At 35.2% G+C, this 5,712-nt stretch overlaps 1 pseudogene; it reads right to left on the bottom strand.

Moving 5' to 3' along the window:
• Positions 1-4,675: 4,675 nt before the first annotated feature.
• Positions 4,676-5,085, bottom strand: LOC125936319 (60S ribosomal protein L19-like; annotated as a pseudogene).
• Between the last annotated feature and the right edge of the window lie 627 nt (positions 5,086-5,712).

The following is a 5,712-nucleotide window of genomic DNA, read 5'->3' as shown; positions in this document are numbered from 1 at the left end:
AGCTTATATTGAAAAATTCTACAAAGGTTTATTCACATGAAGAATGAGAATAGATTTTAATATGGTATCTTAAAGGTTCCAATCTATTATATTTACCTATACAAGGCAAAGAAAAATATCTATAAACTGATTGCATACCCTGATCACATAATCATGCACATCCCTACAGACCTATTAATCCCACAATATCTTTCAGGCCATATTCATATCCCAGTGGTATTTTTTCTCAGCACTTGCACCTTTCTCCATAATGCCTACCCACACTGGGGCACCTGGGTGACTCAGTTGGTTAAGCAGACGACTCAGCTCAGGTCATGAGTTAGAGCCCTGAGTCAGACTCTGTGCTAGCAGCTTAGAGCCTGGAGCCTGCTTCAGATTCTGTGTCTCCATCTCTCTTCCCCTCTCCCACTCATGCCCTGCCTCTCTCTCTCTCAAAACTAAATAAACATTAAAAAAATTAACACCAACACTGTTAACAAAGACTTGTTTATAAGATATCTGTCTAGCATTCCCCACCCTTCCAAGACTTCAAGTTTGGAAGGGTGAGCTCTGTGCCTGTTGTGTCCATTGCGGTCCTACCAGCACCTAGGACAGTGCCTGGAGCAAGGAACTGAACACAACATAGGAACAAGACAGTTGACAAAATGAGAGAGGCTTCTGTAGATGACTGACACAGGGGCCAGTAAAATGAAAAGCAGTAAATCATCTGGTTCCTGAAATAGATCTATTTTTATAACCCAATTTAAGGCTGGGGAAATTCTCCAGAGAATTATTGAAACCTGACTTTGTAAAAAATAAATAATCCTTATTGAAGGAAACTATATTTTATTTACAGAGCAACATGACTTTGAAAAGATTAAAAACAGAGCTAAATTTGGGCCGGGTGATAGTATTTCATAAGGCCAAATCTATGTGTGCTTCTCCTGTACTTTTTCCAGTGTCTGTGGCTGCTTTGATTTGGAGTCACCATGTCCTGGAGAAAGCTGACTCTACCTACACCTGTGTGGTTATACCTGAGATTCTGAGGGTGAGTGATGACAATTACAATGAAGTAACTTTAAAAAAAAAATTAAAGTCAATAATCACAGATCCACAAATGCAGTTTACGTTGTTTAAAAGCAAATGAGAACAAGTCTGAATACCAGTGTTCATGTGCCAAATCATTTGAAAATCTTAGAACCATTTCCAAATATATGCCTTGAAAGTATCATCTAATCACTGGAGTCTTTTACTTTTCAATGTCCTAAAAATGAGATAATACTGAGAGAGACTTCAGAGTCTTAGAGCTAGCTTTTCTTCCTAGATGATGCAAAAACTGATGGAAATATAAAATTCAAAAGTAATAGCTGAAGATTCTAATATCCGGCTCTCAATAACTGACAGAACAACTAAGCAGAAAATCAACAAAGAAATGAAAGATTTGAAAGAATAACATTAACCAACTAGAAATCTATAGAACACTCCACCCAGCAACAGAATAAAAAGTCTCCTCAAGTGCACATGAGAGATTTTATGGGATAGACCACAGATAGGCTATAAAACAAGCCTAGAGAGATTTAAAAGGCTTGAAATTACAGAAAGTATGCTTTCTAGCAATAGTGGAATGAAATTAGAAATAAGTGAGAGGAGATTTGGGAAAGTCGCAAATATGTGTAAATTAAACAATACTTTCCTAAGTAACCAATGAAATGGCTATATTAATGTCAGGAAAAAAAAACAGGTTTTAAAACTATAACCATAGATAGAGTCATTTTATAATGATAAATTGGTAAATCCATCAGGAAGACATAACAGTTATAAACAGGTATGTACCTAAAACCAGAGTCTCAATATACATGCAACAAAAATTGATAAAATGAAGACAGACAATTCAATAATACTAGTAATTTCAATAATTGGGGACCTCACTTTCAAAAAAACAATAGGCAGAAATTCATCAATGACGTAAAAGACTTGAGCAATTGTATAAACCAATTTGAACATATATATATATATATATATATATATATATACATACATACACATACATATATATTTCTCCATGAAAAAAATAAATTATATTCTCCAACCACAATGGAAATAAATTGGAAATCAAGAGCAGAAAGAATTTGGGGAAATTTACAAATATGTATAAATTATGCAATGCACTGTAAATAACCAATGAAGTCAAAGAAGAAATGACAAAAGAAATTATAACATACTTTGAGATGAATAAAAACACAACATACCAAGACATGTAAGATACATGCCTAAAGGAAAAATTATACCTACAAACACCTATATAAAAGAGATCTTAAACCAATATCATAACTTTCCACCATATGAAACCAAAAAGAAGAGCAAACTAAACTGAAAGCAAACAGACAAAAGAACATAATAAATATCTGAGCAAAAATTAATGAAATATAGGATAGGAAAACATTTTGAAAATCAATGAAACAAGTCAGTTCTTCAAAACATCAACAAAATTGATCAACCTTCAACTAAACAAAAGGAAAGAAGATTCAAATTACTAAAACCAAAAATCAAAGAGTATCACTACTGACCTTATAGAAATAAAAAGGATTATAAAGGAATATTATGAATAATTATATTCCAAAAATATAGATAACTTAGATGAAATGGACAATTTCTGAAACCACTGAATTTGAATCAATAAGAAATAGAAAATATGACCATACTTACAGTAAGAAAAGGGACTGGTCACTTAAAATTTCCCACAAAGAAATGCCCAGGCCCAGATATCTTCATTGTTGCATTCTATTAAACATTTAAAGAATTAATGGCAAACTTTCCTTTCCCAAACTGTTCTCCAAAACACAAAAAAAGGTAACAACTCCCAATTCATTCTATAATGCCAGTATTATTCTGATACCCAAACCAGACAAAGACCTCACAGAAGAAAATTACAGACAATATCTCTTATGAGTATAGTCACAAAAATTCTCAAGATAATACTAGCAAATCAAATCCAGCAAACATAAAAGTGGGATTTATCCCAGGAATGTGGGTTGGTTTAATATATGAAAATCAATTAATTTAATGGCTGATCCTCGGCACAGAGACAGCCTACAGCAATTGAAAAAATAAAAATAAAAACAAAATCCAGCAAATCCTGAGAGAATCTGATTTCCAAAGTTACCACATTATTAGAGTCAAATATCCAGTTTTGAATCTATCCCTAAAAAAAGGACCCAAGGCAGATCTACTAGGCAAATACTTTTTTCAGTTTATTTATTTTGAGAGAGAGAGAGACAGAGAAAGCAAGTGAGGGAGAGGAGCAGAGACAGAGGAAGAGAGAGAGAACTGCAAGCAGGCTCCATGGTGTCAGTGCAAAGCCCAATGCAGGGCTTGATCCCAGAACTGCAAGATCATGACCTGAACCAAAACCAAGAATTGTACACTCAACCAACTGAGACACCCAGGTGCCCCTAAACAAAGACTTTAATACAAGTGTCTTAAATATGCTCAAAGAACTAAAGAAAGATGTGGAGAAAATCAACAAAACAATGTATGAACAAAACAGAAATATGGATAAAGGAGAGAACCTAAAAAGAAACAACAACAAAAAAATCTGGAGCTGAAAAATACAATAACTGAAAGAGTCACTAGAGGGATTCAAAGGCAGATTTCAGCAGGCAGAAGAATCAGAAAAATTGAAGACAGTGGAAATTATTGAGTCTGAGGAACAGAAAGAGAAAAGATTGAAGTACAAAGAATAGAGCATAAAGGGTTTCACCAAGTAGACCAACATATGCATTGTGGGAGTCCCAGATTGAGAAGAGAGAGAGAAAGAGGCAGACAGAATATCTGAAGAAATAGTGACCCAAAACTTCCCAAATTTGATGACATGAATATAAACATCCAGAGAGGTCAATGAACTCCAAGTAGGCTAAACTCAAAAAGACCCACACTGAAATACATTATAATCAAACTGTTGAAGGCCTAAGACAAAGAGAATCGCAAAAGCAGCAAGAGAGAAGCCAATCAACACACACAAGAGATCCTCAATAAAGCAGATTTCTCTCAGAAACTAGAGGGCTGAAGGCAGTGGGCTGATGTACTCTAAGTGCTAAAAGGAAAAAATGTCAACCAAGAACCATATACATAGCAAAACTGTCCTTCAAAAGTGAAGGATAAATTAAGATATCTCCAGATAAACAAAACCTGAGGGAGTTCATTACCACTAGACCTGCCCTACAAGTATTGTTCAAGGGTGTCCTGCAGGTTGAACAAAAGGGCACTAGACAGTAATTTTTTTTAAAAGCTTATTTATTTATTTTTGAGAGAGAGCAGATGGAAGAGAAAGAATCCCAAGCAGGCTCTGTGTTAATAGTGCAGAGCCCGATGTGGGGCTTGAACTCACGAACTGTGAGATCATAACCTGAGCCAAAATCAAGAATCAGACATTCAACCAACTGAGCCACCCAGGTGCCCCAAGAGTAATTTGAAGCCATATGAATAAATAAAGCTCTCAGTAAAAGTAAACACATGGGCACATGGGTTTGCAACTCCACTTTTTATTTTCTATGTGATTTGAGACATATATATATATATATATATATATATATATATATATATATATATGTAATTTGGCAGATAAGGGTTTGTTTTATTGAATGATTGATCTATATAACTGCCAAGGCCAGTATGTATAAACAAAAGAGGGGGAGTTTTATTTCTTGGCCTCTTCCTCCTTGGACACAGCCATCATAATTTCCTCCTTTTTGGCCTGGAGCCACTCTTCAAAGCACTTGAGGTGGTCAGTCTTCCTAGATTCATACTATCTTCTGAGCAGTCAGTGCAGAATTCTTATCCTCCTCATCCAGCACTGGCAGTACCCTTTCACTTCCTTATGCCCATAAGCCTGACCTTCTGGCAGGGCCAAAGTGTTTTTCTGCCACTGAGCCCAGGAATGGATAGTCACAGGCTCCCGGATGACCAGCCCATCTTTGATCAGCTTCCAGATCTGCTGATGGGAGTTGGCATTAGTACTTACATTGTTCTAATGGGGACCAACCAGACCTTTTTGCCACAATGGAAGACACCAGAGGTAAGCCTCTTCTAAAGCCTAATCATACTCATGGAAATGGCCACAGTGGCAAAAGGAAAGAACTGGAATTTAATACATTTTTTAAAAAGCAATTAGTAGCCTAAGAGCTAGCAGTATTGTAACTTTGGTTTGTAACTCCACATTTTGTTTTCTATATAAGAGATTGATGCATTTTTTAAAATTATTAGTTTATGTTTTAGGACACATAAAAAATATAAAGACATTATTCTGTGATATAAACAACTGAAAAGAATGGATACAGACATGTAAGGAGACAGAGGTTTTTGTGTTACTAAAGTTAAGTTGGTTTAAATCCAAATTAAAGTGTTACAACTTTAGGATGTTAAGTGTTATTTATCCCCATGGGAACCACAAAGAAAATAGCTATGGAATATATACAAAAGGAAAGGAGAAAGGAACTGAAATGTTTCACTACCAAAAAATCAGCTAAACTCAAAAGAAGACAGTAATGCATGAAATCAGTGATAAAAAAAACTATAAAGTATAGAATAAAAAACCAAAATGACAGAAGAAAGTCTCTCCTCATTAGGTAAGCCTTAAAGGGAAGGCGATTCTGAAATAAGCTATATCATGGATGAACCTTGAGGACATTATGCAAGTGAAACAAGCCAGTCACAAAAAGACAAATGCTGTATGAT

This window comes from Panthera uncia (assembly GCF_023721935.1).
Source record: "Panthera uncia isolate 11264 chromosome A3 unlocalized genomic scaffold, Puncia_PCG_1.0 HiC_scaffold_11, whole genome shotgun sequence".
Lineage (NCBI taxonomy): Eukaryota > Metazoa > Chordata > Mammalia > Carnivora > Felidae > Panthera > Panthera uncia.
The sequence above is the reverse complement of the archived record's forward strand: the minus strand, read 5'-3'. Positions and strand labels throughout refer to the sequence as shown.